Source organism: Copadichromis virginalis, linkage group LG3 (assembly GCF_057382275.1).
Source record: "Copadichromis virginalis isolate Kocher_CV1m ecotype Utaka linkage group LG3, C_Virginalis_male_GT1.1, whole genome shotgun sequence".
Lineage (NCBI taxonomy): Eukaryota > Metazoa > Chordata > Actinopteri > Cichliformes > Cichlidae > Copadichromis > Copadichromis virginalis.
In genome coordinates, this window is record NC_140620.1 from 37931033 (window position 1) to 37947833 (window position 16801).

General features: G+C 41.0%; 1 protein-coding gene across 1 annotated transcript in view; it reads left to right on the forward strand.

The window, feature by feature from the left end:
• Positions 1 to 359: 359 nt before the first annotated feature.
• Positions 360 to 16801, forward strand: part of gal3st3 (galactose-3-O-sulfotransferase 3) — a 49820-nt gene continuing 33378 nt past the window's right edge. The window contains exon 1 of the mRNA XM_085450970.1: positions 360 to 809. The gene's annotated coding sequence lies outside the window, so the exon portion shown is untranslated. The remainder of the gene's footprint in view (positions 810 to 16801) is intronic.

Consider the following 16801-nt stretch of genomic DNA (forward strand, 5'->3'; position numbering starts at 1 on the left):
AATTAGTAACCTCAGTCATACTAAACACCCCTTTGTTATGAAAATGCTGTGAATAATAGATGAGGGAGGCCCCGTTCCTGGGGTTGCCTAAGGCCCGTGAATCACTAAATGCACCCCTGTTGACTGTAGATTTACATACGAGCTCTCTGTGAAGCCCCACTTCAAATTTAAATCAGCCTGCGTGGCATCACAAAAGCTTTTCACAGTGAACGGCAAGAAGCAACTTTACAACAGAGAGCGCGGGGTTAACGGAGCGCCCGGAGCTGGAGATACAATATTCGGGGAAACGTTACATAAGTATTACAATAATTTTCTCGTCACGGTCGAACGACTTTCCGTTAGGATTGTCCATGCGCGTTAATGTGCTCGTGGCGTGTGTGAAGACCATATGTGCTTGCTGTGAGCGCGCGAGCCGCCGCACAGCGTTCTCCGCGCGTCACGAACACACGCGCAGAGAGAGAGAGAGAGAGGGGAGAGAGAGAGAGGCAAACGCCTCTCGTTATGTAGCACGAGGAGTCGCTCGCGAGGACCATCCTCTTGACAGACAGCAGATCTGCAGCCTCACTGACTGCTTCACCTGAACAAGCCCCAAACAGTGCCGAAGAGAGCCAAGAGTGAAGGCGAGCAGGAGGAGCGGGAGGTCCTCCAATAAACCGAACAAATAAATTTAAAATAAAATAACGGAAAAAGAAGAAAGAAGGAGGAGAGGGGACAGGAGGCAGCCGGCTGGCCGGGACACGCAGTCCGCCTGAGGGGAGAAATCACCGCTACCACCGTCACGTCACATCACAGCTCCGGAGATAACAAAGGTCGGTAACGGTGTAATAGCAGCATCCCTATCCTTACATGGCGGCGTTAATCCCCGTAGTAGCGCAGCAGTGGACGTGTCTGATGTGCTGTTTAAAAGGGAAAAAGGGGGGGTCGATGTGTCACAAGCGGACATTTGTAGACGATCATGTTTGTTTCTATTGTGCCAATGTTCCGTTTTTCTCTCTCTGTGATCCTCACCGCTCCTCTGTGGGGACAATTACGCACCGATAGCTGCGCCAAAAGCGGATTTATGGCCACCCCCCGCGCTGACACGTTTTCCTCAAAAAAAAAAAAAAAAAAAAAAAAAAAAGGTGTTCAGAGCCAACATGTGTATCATTTGGAAATGAGCCGCGGAGTGATTTCACTCCGGCACGACCCCTCAAAGCTATCCAGGCGTGCTGGTGCTGTTGTCGATCCAGCGGCGGAGAAGAACGAAGTTCTCACATACAAAGAGCTGAAGTGAAGCTGAGTGTTAAAAGCAATGAAGAGTGGACACGGTAACCACCGTCCGTGCTTTTCATGCCGTTTTTAACCTTTTGAAGTTTTCTTTTCTTTTTTCCCTCCCGGTTATCGCGTTCCCGCTAAACTCAGTCGCTGCTCTAACCCGTTTTTCCAGGTTAACAGATTTTTTTTTTCAACTGGTTAGATTTGCTTACATTTTACGCTCTCCAGATGTTGCAGATTTGTCCATTTTTTGAATAGATTAGATCACAGACCTGGCGGAAAAAAGGAATTAACATCGTCTTAAGTGTATACATGTGCATATAGGTGCTGATAGTATCTTCAAATAGCAACGCGAACTATGTTGATGACAAATATTTTCACATTCAGCTTTTTGTTCGAGCAAATTAATGTGCCAGTTAAGCGGGAAGCTGTGTTAAACTGTGTAATAAACTGGTGACAGGTAGCAGGTGTTGATGTTTCCTGCTCATCTCGAGTCTGATGAGTTTCTTTGTGGTTTTAGGAGGAAAATATCAGCTTGTGATTTCATGTCAGTGGACACACAGGTGCCAGTATTTTGCATCGTCATATGAAGATAACTACAACATGTATTTGCATGAACTGGACATGGAAACCTTCTTTTTCCACAGAGGTCTTTATTTTAGTCAAATCATATGGAATACTTGCAAAAAGGCAAAAACCAAAGCTGTAAATGATTTGTATATATATTTGTATATATATATTTGTATAATACCCCTTTTCTCCTCGGCCGGCTGACAGACCAGGAAAAGCACAAGCACAGTAAAACAGACCTGTTGTACTGCATACTTTGTGCATTGCCTCCATCTGGCAACAGAGCTCACTGCACTCAGCGGTGCGAACAGCGCTAGCTGCGCTGGACCATAAACCCAGCTTTAACCTGGAAAACCGGTCTGCTTGTTGACTGGTCGACATTGGGCAGATGCTTTCGTCATCCGCTGCCAGCGACGTGCAGTCAGGATTTTGGAGAACTGCACGATAGCGCGTCCTGTCCGAGCTCAGACACTGTCGGACACATTAGCCTAAAACCAGCTATACACCGAGATGGAATCGGTGTATTTATCGCGATCTTCTCTGCCAGCGCCTCAAAGCTTGTCGGGATGATTGAGATCTCCTGTTCAGTCAGATTAAGAGAGTGTCAACACCTGTGCCGGGAAATTAATTAAACTTCACGCGGAGATTAACCGCGCGGGATTATCAGTGTGAACTCCTTCGTACACCCGGAGGAGAGGAGGGCAACTGTTAATGACAGACTATTTATACCTTTATTGAATCTAGCATGATGGCAGAATGATTCCAGCTGTTGCTGGAGCCTGTTCAATATTTTCCGTAACACAGATTTGCTTCTGTTCCATTAGTTGATTAGTTTGTTGTTGGCTGAAAAAACTTCACACACACACACACACACACACACACACACACACACACACACACACACACACACACACACACACACACACACACATAAAATGTACTTTGGTTACATGTTAATGGGGTACTTCATTAATCTGACAGCTGACAGAAAATTATGGGCCACACTCAAAGCAAGTCAGTCCCTGCAGAAATCATTTACTTGGGTGTGGGAATAGAATAAAAAAGATTTAAAATAAACATGAAGAGTATCAGAGGAGGTGTCCCTATTTCAGCTCAGTCACTCAGTGAAATAGCTGTCACATCTAATGAATAATTCAAGTCATTTAGTAAGCTTAAAATGGGAAAAAAAAAAAAACATTTGCAGGCTCCAGCTTGTCAAAATAAGAATTTGCCCCCACACCATTTTTTTTATTTGGTGCTTGTTTTTGACTTTTGGTCAGACAAAACAAGACATTTTAAAGCCATCAAATACTCCAGGAAGCTAGAATGGTGTTTCCCCCCTTTTCCCCATCAAGTAAAGCAAATAACCGTGGGACTCCTTTGTAAATGTCTCACAAAACAGAAATAATTCCCACATTTTCTGGGGTTTTGTGTCTTTTTAAGCGGCTTTGACAGCAGGTGGATGGACGGCCCACGTAAAATACTGAGAAATCTCATCAATCCTCATGCCGGTCCACTGCTGCTCCTTTTTGATCCGTGCGTCTACCTGCCTCCCCTCTGTCCGTCTGTCTCTCGCCTCCTCGTCTGTCTTCGGGAAGTAGGTTAGTGAGAAAGGAGGCGAGGTGACTTAATAAACCCCATCTCGCGGCAGATCATTTACAAGCACGGACCTAAAAAGGTTCCTGACTTTCTTTCTTTCTTTTTTCTTCTCTCTGGTGTGCCCACAAGAAAGGCACAAGACTGAGTGATGAATGTGCACTCTGTTGGGAGAACAGCGATGCAGGGAATAACAATGGAGGTGAGGCGAGGTGGTGTTGATGGAGGGGGCAGGGAGGGATAGAACAGCGACACACTTATGAATAAATGCTCACACACTAACGCGCGGGCCACACCGGCCCTCTACAAAAAAACGCGAAGATAAAGTGTGCTGACTAAGATTCACTGCACGGCTGTGTTAAAGCTCATCACAAAAGTCTTTTTAGATGGAGGGTGCCCTTTAAAGGCTCTGAGAAAGGAGTTTATTTATACTGTAGCAGACTATGATATACTGCTCTGTGTCTGGCTGCTGCACAGTGTCCCTGAAAATGGTCGTTCTTAGGCCCCGAGCCAGAAAAGGAGAAGTCTTTGTTTACTGGTTCCCGGGAGGCGGAAAGAGTCAGACATGCTGGTATGTAGCATAAATTCCTCCATTTGTGTGAGATAGGAATTTCTAAAAGAAAGGGAGGAAAATAACCTGGAGAAGTAGGACGTGGAGTGTCTGCATACAGTATAATGCAGTCATTTTTTATTCAAATTTAACTCTGAGTGACAGAAATGCCTGCATGTACCCCGTCAAGCCAACAAAGATGACATTCTGGTGATGGGGAGAGGTGAAAAGGAGCCAGATGGTGATTTTAGGGTGAGTGGGGTTTTCAGAAAATGCAACAGTATCAGCAAAGCTTTGAAGGAAGGGGACAGTTAAGCATCGCAGAGCTCACATACTTGCACACACAGAGAAAAAAAAGGGGCAGAGAAAATCATACAGGAGGACAGATGGTGAGCGTTGTCTTTTTTTTCTTCTCTGTGCAGTTGGTATTGACAGGGAAGGGCTTTACGGGCACGCAGGTTTCAGGGGTGCAGGAGGATGCGGTGCTCACTCAGGTCTTCTTAATGTGCGTAAGCGGAGGTCATGACTGTGGTTTAAGACCGACTGTGAGCCTGAGTGATTAGAGCGCATGTGATTAAAAATGTACTTGTGGGCATCTCGGCTCACCGCGGAGAACTGAGGGAGTGTGTGTGCTTGCGCTGATTTAGCGATGTGTGGATGTTGGCCTGAGCGAGATTAATGCTCCATGTTAACAAACCTCTTGGTTTGACCCTGGCCAGCTGACACACACACACACACACACACACACACACACACACACACACACACACACACACACAGACATGTATTCTCTCACGCAGACAGCATCCACTTGATCCCCTGTTAGGTTGATGCTGGCCTTGAGCAACCCTCCTTGCAGAAGCATGCATGCGCACACAGACACGCACAAACAAACATTGAAAACTGGCCAACTTTCAGCCACTTTGATGCATTAGTGCAAAGGTACATTTTCTCCTCATTGTGGCTCAGGAGCAAATAGATTTTGATGTGCAGGCATGCACCTTATTTCAGATTAGAGGCTTTACTGGATACAAAAATGGAGGGTGTAGAGTTGAAAATGCCCTCTTGTCACCCCCCCGTGGTGCCGCATATCATTGATATCCCTGGTTGTGATTGATTCCTTGGGGGAGCCTGCTAGATGAAGAAGAAGAGACATCAGTAATTTGTTGTATAATTGTTAGAGAGCAAAGACTTCACAATGAAAAATGAATGCTAGAGCGCTCTTTACTGCTTGTCACAAAACGAGACAGGCTTTTATCCTGGTTCCCTGTCATGTGTGGTTCTGGCTGCTGATGCCAGATGAAGACAGATGGGCGAGGGTTTTTGTCGGGGTTTGGGCCCGGCTCCAGGGAGCTGCCCTTGGTACGAACGCTTTCATCTACTTGTAGATGTCCGATAGCCAGATACCGGCAGACCCTGGATTAAAACGGTCTGGGCAGAAAGATTATGGGAGCAAAGTCCTGTATCTCGATGGCCCTGCTGTTCCGCACAACACGAAAATGCATTATTCATTATTAATACAGAGAGCATCTTGGTCTGGGTGCTGTTGTTATTGTCGGGCAAACTTCTACGTAGCAGAGTCCTCCCTTTTCCAAAGTCCTGACCTTGAATTTTTTTTCCATTCAGACACTCTCTGCTCTTTAGACTTTTGGAAAGTGTTTGAGTGAACCAGAGCCTGAGGTTGTTTTTTTCTCAGTACTATGAATAGCACCATGACTAATCTGACTGGGGTAATAACAACATTTAAGCTTTCTTTGTTGCGCTATTCAGTCAGAGCGTATACGGTGCAGGGGACACCATGAGGTTAACTTAGAAATATGCAGATTTTCATCAATTTACCCAAATAACACAAATATTTTAAATTTCAAAATACAGTGATGATCAGGCTTTCTTTCTGATCAAAGAGCCCTGTCCTATATTTTGACTGATATCTAATTGTGTTTATTACAGTTATCATTACAATGATTCTGTGTGAGAATATAAATGAAATCAATGTTATTATAATGACAACCATCCTCGAGTAGGAATAATTTGGGGTGGTTTCCAGTTTAACTACCCTGAGAGGCACAAACCCCTCATCTAGCAGCTGCTGATGCTCTCTCAGCTAATTGCAGTGATCACATGGTGCAACACCAATCAGCCACAACATTAAAACTTCTAATGTTGCATAGCGCTGTGTAGGTCTCCCTCATGCTACTGTAATCTCTGACTTGTCAGTGTGTTCAGTTCCTTTGGTGTCTGTTTTATTATTGTAATGAATAGTGACTGATGGTAATTGAGAGCTATCTGTTGTACGTGTTATTATCTGATAAGATTGATGAGTGCACAATGAAGCAAGAATCAAGGGTTTGTGAGGTAATCTGAGTTTAAAGTTTGTCGGCGTCATGAAGGTGGCTCTCATTTTATTTGGCTAACATCACCATGGTAACTTGTACTGAAAACATAACCTGGTCGGGAGGTTATGTGTCTTAAGATAAGATAGATAAGATAAGATAACTCTTTATTGTCATTGCACAGTCATACATAGTACAGTAGTACAATGAAATTGGAAAAACTGTCCTACGTCGGCACTACATATAACACAACACGACACGATATGACACATCACAACGTAACAAACAACACAACACAGTATATTAACTTAGTATAAAAAAGAAGAATAAGTGTATGTGTATTGCACACTGTTATTATTGCACATTAATTATTATTGCACCTTGTTATAAATATAAATATTATTGTTATTGTTTTAAACATTGTTACTAGGGGTGGGTTTTTATAATCGATTCATCGATTAAAATCGATTCTGGCTTGGATAACGTAAAATCGATTCATTAAAATCCTGAATCGATTTTTTAATATAAATTTATTTTGTCCGAAATGCCAGAATCTCTGGTGACATCTCACAAAATTTCAAGAACCACCAAACAGTAAATGAGAGCAGGTACAGGGATTCTGCACATAGACTTAAACACACAGCGCGACCCGCGGATCAGGATCAGTTAGATGTCGCCTTTCTCACAGTCGGGGCTGAAAGCCGACAGCTCGCTGATCCGGGTCCGCGCTTTGTGTTCACGCCCTTTATGCGCTGATTCTAAACCTGTTAGTTTGATCTCTCTCCAAACAATATTGACCGAACCAGCAGCTAAAGAAGATCCAAACGCTTCACATAAACATCGTCATGAATTCACTCTTTTACTGTTTTGCTTCCATTGCGATGCGCAGCTCTCTCTCTCTCTCTCCCTCTCTCCCTCCCCCCCCCCCCCCCCTCTCTCTCTCTCGAACAGTTTCGCTTTCTTCATTATTCGCTTGCTTGTTATGCACAAGTCTACTGTTGCTTACAGGCTGTCGGCCGCTGTTTTTTTCCCTTTTACATTCTTCCGAAAAGAAAACCTCATTTCTGCTGTTCAATACTGAACAAATTTAAACTTTTTAATATTATTCAAAATGCAAAATGCTTAGCCATGTCTCTAATAAAACCGCTGTAACGTCAGAGGTAATGTTCATTAATTAATGGTTTTCTTTCGTTTTTGATGTACTGCAGAATATTTTTATAAAATCCCAGGCCAGGAAAATCACCTTCATGTTTTTCTGTGTTTTATCTTCAGCTACTTTGACACAAAGGCATCTGCTGTGATGCTCACACCTTGGATAAAGTCTTGCGAGTGTCAGCTTCCTTTTTATAGATACAAAAATATGTAAATGTTCTGATCTGAATTATACTTCTGACTGTCAAAATTTCCCAGATTTAAATCGAATCAAATCGAATTAAATCGAATCGTGGATCGAATCGATTTGGGACCTTGTGAATCGGAATTGAATCGATTCTAGAAATCAGTGACGATACCCAGCCCTAATTGTTACCTCCCCCCTAAAAAAGTCCAGGGAGGTATCCAGTCAGGTCAGCTATTTACATTGATCAGGGCTATTGCCCTGTTGTAAAAGCTGTCCTTGAGTCTATTTGTTCGGGACCTCAGCAGCCTGAACCTCCTGCCAGACGGCAGCAGCTTAAACACCCGGTGTCCTGGGTGTGTGCAGTCCCGTAGGATGCTGCGTGCCCTCTTGAGACAGCGAGTGCTGTACAGGTCCTTCAGGGAGGGAAGAGGATGTCCAATGATTTTTTGGGCCATGTTGATGACCCTCTGGAGCGCCTTTCTGTGTGCTGTGGTGCAGCTGGAGAACCACACACCGATGCAATATGTCAGCACACTTTCAATGGAGCAGCGGTAAAGTGTGCTGACATATTGCATCGGTGTGTGGTTCTCCTGTGTGGTCTTGCTGCAAGACCCAATTTGAGTGAAGTTTAGCTGTAGGACAGATTCTCTAGAGCAGTGGTCTCCAACCTTTTTTGCGCCACGGACCGGTTTATGCCCGACAATTTTCTCGGACCGGCCTTTAAGGTGTCACAGATAAATACAACAAAATAAAACTAGTACCGGTACCGAAATAAAGAAGATTTATTCATAACACACGTGAAAAGACCCAGGAAAACCGAGCTAACGATAAAAACGATAACAAAATAACGCTGAAAACCGATAAAAACCCTGAAAACCATACATTTCACACCTGAGCCTCAACTCTCGCGGCCCGGTACCAAACGACTCACGGACCGGTACCGGACCTCGGGGACCGCTGCTCTAGAATACTTTGGTATAGAGAGGAGTTCATGGTTCACTCAATGACTGCCGAAATCATCACCCCTCCACCACCGCACTGATAGTTGTTATGAGGTTTTTGTGCTGATATGCTGTGTTTGGTTTTCTCCAAATGTGGTGCAGTGCATCATGGTCCGACATCTCCACTTTGCGCCCTTGTCCAAAGGACATTGTTCCAGAGTTTTTCTGGTTTTGTTCAAATGCAACTTTGCAAACCTAATCTGAGCTGCTGGGATTTTCTTTGAGAGAAGAGGCTTTCTCCTGCAGTTCTTCCAAACAGCTGAGCCCTGTAGAGTTTGACATGCAGCTCTTGGGCTTTTAGCAGTTTCTTTGAGCATTGCACGAATCTGACCTCGGGGTCAATTTGCTGGGTCGTCCACTCTTGCGAAAAGTCTCCATATCAGCAATCTTTCCAAGAGTGGACTTCTTGCTTTTATAGAGGTGCTCACACTTATTGATGATCAGTCAATCAAGTGCATTTGATTCACAGCACATGGCTTCTACTTACCCTCTTTATTTCTATAGAAGCAGGGCAGCAAAGAGTCCCGAGAAAACGTCCTTTTTCACATCACTGTATTCATGGCTCTCATTCAACATTCATGCCACGTGATCGCAAAGGGCAGAAGCACAACTGTGGATTATGCAGTTATAAGTTCATCCTTAATCTTGGAAACACCATTGCACCTTTAGTAACTCTTCTTGACCTTTCATTTTTTACATTGCATAACCTTAATTAGCAACAAACAAACATGGATGTAACATCTGCTCAGTAAAAATGGATGTTTTAGCATACTTTCCAAAAATAAAGTGAGGTGCTCAGGTGATTGAAAAGCAAACGACGAGCTACTAAATAGTATATTTTTTCCCAACAAACCAACACCAAACATAGCTGTAACTGGTTGAATCTACCAGGTTATGATGAAACTTCTAATTCTAATCAAGATGATCAGATTAGAGGTTTTGCCATAATCAGATTATTTCTGCCAGTGGGATGAATGTGAGCTGCTGGCACAAACTCATAACAGGCTTTACCTTTATTTTGTTTTGAAATTGATTTCTGTGGAACTTCAGCCCACCTGAAGTGAAACAAGGTTAGATACAGTGGGTTTGGGTACTCTGGCCCTTGATGGCAATTCTGATTGAAAAAGCTGGGCGGTGTACTTACATCCTGTCGTTGCCCTCCAAATAGCTCGGTTCCCATGACCTTGGATGAAACGGGAAGCTTAAAGTGCCCATAAAGCCACATAAAACAGAGCATAAGAACAATGATAATGGCCGGTGAGAGCACACTGTGGTGGCTATTAACTCCGGCAGGCCATTCGATATGTTATCTATAGAATCACTGGCTCGACTTCAGCCAGAAAACAGATACTCGAAACTGAATATCGCTTTTCCACACTAGCGAAGAGCTTCATCACAGAGAACTCCTGATGCCACGAACTAAAGAAGTATCGCAGCGTGTGTTGAGGGACTTACAATATATTTCACTTTGGCTCAGTTTGAAAAAAAAAAAGAGAGCTTCTTTTCAATAGACTGGATCCTATTACCTCTTATTCATTAGGCTACAAGGAGCAAGATGAGGCACACGGATCAATAGAGGACACCTCCGAGGGCCGAGCAGTGCTGACAAACACACGGCTATTTATTGCTGAACACTGTAATAGTTTGATGATGATAATCCATTTTCAGCTGATGTCAGTGCAAACAATTATTTTTTTCAGCGGATTTATTTCTCACTGTGTTGTGCTGTTTATTTTACCCGAGGAAACTATTTTATTGTGCAGCTTGAATTATTGAAATTTGAATATTTGTTTAAATTTCTCGTTCTTTTTGATTAAGAACCACAGGGGGAATAAAGACAGTTTTTTTCTGTTTTCTTTAGACTATTCTCGTCTTATTTTTACCACCTGCCTTGCACCTCTTTCATCCTGAAACAATATGTTTGGTCTAATAAAGAGGAGGAACTTAATGAGTGTGCTGAGCTGCCCAGGCAGGCAAGTAAAAGCCTCCGTGAAGTGCTAACGATGTTTCTTCCAGAGGCTGCCGGTGTCAGGTTAGAGGCGGGCTCTTACACACTTTGACTCCTTTTACCTGTGTGTTTGGGTTTTAAATCATGAGGTCTGCTTACGTGTGTGTGTGCATGTGCCTTATTTATTCGCAGCAGCATCTGTGCGCTGGTGTGTGCATTACGTGGAGTTACAATGCACAGGGCTGCCCGCCCCTTGGGGATTCTGGTGTGGACCCTTAATTAATCCGTTTTCTGGCCGGAGGGCCTCTGTTATAATAATAATAATAATAATAATAATAATAATAATAATAATAATAATAATAATAATAATAATGGATACTTTATTGATCCCCATGGGGAAATTACTTGTTTTTCTCTGCATTTGACCCATTCACTCAGTGAAGCAGTGGGCAGCCCACTAAGCAGGCGCCCGGGGAGCAGTGTGTAGGGACGGTACCTTGCTCAGGGGTACCTCAGGGTAGCCGTTAAGTGGATTCGAACCATTATTAGGCTTTTACAGAGAAGCTGGCTGAGTCCTAACAGCACGATCTCCGAGAGCACAACACTCACACAGCTGTGCTTCCAGCAATGTGAGGACAGTTCACATAATGAAATGTTTTCCATAACTTCTAACAAATACCCTTAAAGAGTGATAAATCAGTTCAAGTTTAAACAAAGTGGATTAGCAGCAAAGCGTCAGCTGCCCATCCTTTCATATGATCAGCTTGCATATGTAACAAAACTTATGCTTAAACCTATGGCTGTAAAAATGTATATGGATGGACCTGCGGGCTGTCTTTCAACCTGGTGCCACCACCTTAGGTTATCACTCAACATAACATTTTGAAATCGCTGACTTTCAAGTTAGTTCATAATTAGAGATGGCATGATACCACTTTTTTTTATGTCCGATACCGATATCATAAATTTGGATATCGGCCGATACCGATATGAATCCGATATAGTGTGTTTTTTAATTAAAACTGTTTTTTTAATATCTTGCTGCATTTTGTATAAGTTCAAATTCAAGTTTAAAAAAACAAACAAACACTAAAGCTATTCTGTTATACCTGTATGCAAAAATATACTGCACCCAAAATATTTCATAGTTCAGCAATACTGATCAATCTAATGAACTTAAACCTGCTCCATCCTTCTTATTCTGGTATTTTAAAGAGTAAGCAACCTAATTAATAGGGCTGCAAGCTCCCAGCCAAAAAAAAAAAAAAAATAGGGAACCATCAGCCACCAGCACAGATGGTACCTTCACAAAGGAAAAAGTACTATAGCTTACTAGGGTATATTAGACTTAACAGTTACTATATACAGTAATGGACTTCTATACTTTTTACATCAGATTAAAATTTGGGTGTAAGATTCAGATAATTATTTATTAAAAGCTAGACCTTTTAAATGAGAATAAGAAAGAAAAGTATGTCTTTGTGCCCCCTTTTCCCTGTTCATGCCCTATCGGCCCCCCTGGCTAAACTTTGCTAGATCCGCCCCTGCACAGTTACCAGCCGTCAGCTACGCAGAAAAAGATCCTGGAGTAGAAAGTAATATTAAATAAATTCTAACAACAGCTTATCAAGCTTAAACGTTCTGCTGTTGTTCAGCCGCTGGTTTCCTCTTTCTGGCGCGAAGTGGGCCAAAAACAAACAAGAGAGACGGAGTCGCGACAGAAAAGCCGATCAGCTGATCATTGATCAGTTTCATGATTGAAGTAGCAGCAGGAGAGGGAGAGAGAGAGAAGAGGCAGTCGCTCCATATATCGGTTGTTAAGCTTAACACGGGAATGCTTTACAAACATTCAGAGATGTACTTACACACCTGCTTTACTTCTCTGGGATAACTTTGTCGGAGATGAAATGACAGTTTGGTAGTGAGGCCACAAATGCTGAACCAGACAGCAGGTCTCACACACCACAGCCGCTCTATCACGTGATGCATACTGCTCCGACGCGCTAGGGTTATGAGCCGAGTTACGCCATGTCGCAAGTTTTGTGAGGTGCTGTCGTGATATTTAATGGATCGGATTACATTTTTTATTTCTCTCCGATATCCGATCCAGTAATTTAGATCAGTATCTATGAGGCGCCTTGAGGCGACTTTTATTGTGATTTGGCGCTATATAAATAAAATTGAATTGAATTGAGTATCGGACCGATACTTAATATCGGATCGGTCCATCTCTATTCATAATACCATATTTCAGTTAGCCCGATGACTGTTTACATGCTGAGTGATTTTTTTGATGACAGACTGCATATGTTGTGTTACTGGATCTCATCTTACCCAGTTTGTATAATAAGGAATTAACAAACAAAAATCACACTTGATGTTTGTCTTCTTTGACTTCTAAAACTCAACCTTTCCTCAAAAGTTAAGCTTTAGTCCTGCTTCAACTCTTTCCCCCATAAAGATAAGAAGATAAGAAGATCTGGCGACCTTTACACCTCAGTATATATCAATAATAGACGTCTAACTATTCGATCCGATCACCAACAGAAAAGTTTATTCATTTTTTCCGAGGGTAGCTGCTCAGGCTCTCTAACTTCTGTGGCACACCTGCTCATTTTATTTTGCAAGCAGGTTTCAATATGACCAAAGACAGCCTGAGTGTTTGCAGGCTGTCAGTCTGGGGCCACCCCCTACACCTGTGTTCTCACAAACAGTTCAAGTTAGAAAAACGAAAACTTTCCTTTAAGCGTCGCCATCAGCTGCACACCCCATATTTTACCACCTTGCCCCACTGAAAATATCAGCACTACATTACTGTGACACTATGTGATACACATACACTCAAAAAAATGAAACGTTGGCTTTAATTAAAATTATTTTGTCAACAGGTTCCATGAAATTGCATTATGTTAGTTTAAAGCAAAAATCTTTAGTTCATCTAATTAAAAAAAAACTACTTAAGATTAACAAGACATATTTAAGACTAACTAAATCAAGTTATGTTGTATGAACATAGATTATATATTTACAGGTTAGATAGTTTAGATTAGTTACTTCAACACATTTCTTATTTGTGGCAGTAAAATGTTAAATTTAAGTTAGATTAATTCAAATATTATATTTTCAGCCACCTTGTGCTTTACTAATTAGTTTTACATAAATCTATTTTGTCAACAGGTTTCACACAAATGAATTAAGTACATCCAACTTATTTTTTAAAATTTCTTTTATTGCCAACACATTCAGTGAGCATTTGTGTAAAACCGGTCCGAAACAAAACACGACAGCTCATTAGGGTTAGTAATTAACAGTATGTAGACAGATGCAACATCAAGACTTTAAATTAAATGTCTGTATCTGCCAGAAATAGAAGAAAAAACAAACAAACATTGAAGACCACATAACACATTGATAAGATGACACTTGAGTTATGCACATGTGATGCTAGTAAGGTCTGTGGAGTGTTTTTTCTTTTAGTGTCTAAAATGGATAGCAAAGTTGCTATTTGCAATGATTGCTTAAGGTCAGTCCAGTAACACAACGCCAATGAAGTGCTTTCCTTTAACAATGCAAAGTGAAGTGTCCACCTCAACAGCCACAATTTTAAAAAAAAATTAATGTAATAATAATAATAATAATAATAATAATAATAAATAGTCCACTGATATTAGCAATCAAAGAAATTATATCACTATCCCAAATAAAACTTTAATAAAACATGCCAACATTATGGTCTAACAATAAAGCAGCTTGTCAGCGTTCAGTTTTTTTGCAACAGCACAGCAGTAACCATTTAACACTTGCCACTGTCAACATTTATTTTACCAGTGTTTGGGCAAAAAAACTCGAGTTGTAAACATTTTAACATGGAAACAATTGTTTGCCTTTAAAAGTCCGCAAAATATACATTCATCCTGCATTCCTAACTTACCCTTATTCTTAGTATGTATTGCAATTACCTTTACAATGCACACAATGTAACACAAACTGAATATGAACATATTTCCACCTCATAACAATATGCCTTGAACGCTAATATACACACCACCCTTCAACATTTCTGGTGCAGTATCATCTCTCAATTAAATCTTTTAAATCTCAATACTTTTGATTGTCTCTTACTGACCCCCCACAAGAGTAAAATCTCTCAAATTGTAGTAGTTTACAAACTTTTCAAAATGTTCTAAATTTCTCTTAAATGTAATTTTCCCGTTATCTGTCATTTACAAATTACCATTTTATTCCCATTCAGCCTCCGAAAAACTTCTGTCCATCTGACAGAACATTCATCATCCAAATTAAGGGTTGGCTTATTCATTCAGTTTATTCTTGAGCAACTGTACCTTGGTCAAGAGTCTGCTGACGTACAGATGAAGGAAGAGCTTCTGAAGTACTTCAAAGAAAGCTTTCAGTCTCGAGGTTAACTGAGATTCAGTGCATATATCCCACCCATTAAGAGTGCACATGCAGAGGCCAGGTCTTCCAGGTCATGCAGGACACATGGTAGATGGTTATACCCACATCGGCTGGAGGAGTGCTGGAATCAGCTCTTTCGATGGTAAAGATAGCATGGGTAATTTGTTCCAGCTCCCTCTGAACAGCTGTAGCTTAGACACAAAAACATAGAAAAATGGCGTCCAGTTTTTAAAAAAAAAAGAAAAAAGAAAAAAAAAAGGGCCAAAGCTACCCTTTAATGAAGTAAACACAATATTAGGAACATGCACCCCAGTGCGCCACTATTTTAGACTACAGATTCAACAATAAATATACATAGTTTGGGTATACAAGAAGATTCCCCAAAACATTTAAACAGGTTCCATGCAAATTACAACAACAGCAACATTAGAACATGCAACAACATTAGTTATTCAAAATTTGGTTTAATACAGATAAAAAACTAAACTAAAATTACCAACCAATTATTCTTTGAAGAGGATGCTTGGGTCTTCATTCAGGTAAAAAGGTAGTGCCCTGAGGACACACTCCCTCCCCTTTTCAATAGTTTCCTTCTGTAGAGAGTGGCAGGGATACAGGAAGAGAAAAGAGAAGTACTTTAGGATGACACAAACTCACATTATACGCAAAATGAATGACATATCCACTGCACAGATAGTAAGCATGGCACAGGAAGACTGTAAATAGAGGTGTGAAAGCAGTAAAATGGATATGCACACATGCATGCCTGCGAACACAAACTGTGCGCCTATAAGTAAAACAATGTGTGTTTGAACAGTTACACCTTACTGAGCTATCAGTTTGTATTTGTTTATAGTTATTTCTATAGATTAAAACAAAAACACTTGTCACCAAGTGTTTTTGTTTTAATCTATTAATGTCTACATACATACATAACAGGTCTCATATAGTTAAAAAAGAAGTTGACCAGCTGCAGGCTCAGCAGCACTTTCAGATAAGAAGAATATGAAAAATTGTTTGGTTCTTAAGGTTGACTGATCTTAATACCTTTAACCAGCTGGTTTGCCAACATCCAACTTTATTTTTTATTATTTTTTTATCCTTCTGTAAATATTGAAGAGTTATCATGTCACTGCATTATGATTAGATTTGAATATATATATTTTTTAAATTCAGATGAATCACAAAAACAGCTGTTTTTTTTTACAGATGTGTGCTCCTCACAGCGCAGCCACTACAAACGGGATTTATAGAATATGATTCTGGACATAAAATAGAACATAAAGCATTTAAAATGAGCTCAGTCTTTAACATTTGCAGCAGTAAAATTAATCGAGAAAGCATTTTTCTGCAGAATAATAATTTTTACTTTGGTTATTTTATGAACACAATTTTTCAGAAATCCAGTTTTATGTGTACTGAGGTGGGTTTATTGTTTAGTTTCATAAAGGAACAGTTTGAAAAATCCACCACTAATAATAATAACTAGTTTTTGTTAATATAGTTTTTAATTGACTAAAGAAGTAATACCATCTTATTATTCTTCAGCAGGAAGGAGTGCAGACATGCAGCACAAATAGTGTGTTTTATTGTGATTTTGTTTGGTGTATGTGTGTTTTGGGGGCAGTCATGCAATTCGATTAGGAGCATGGTATCAGATACCTGAACCGTTCATATGATCGAGCTTGCAAATACAGCTTAACTTATTTGAAAGCAAACATTAAAAAAATAAATGTATAGGACAGCCTGAGGGTTTACAGGCTGTCAGTCTGGGGCCACCCCTACACCTGTGCT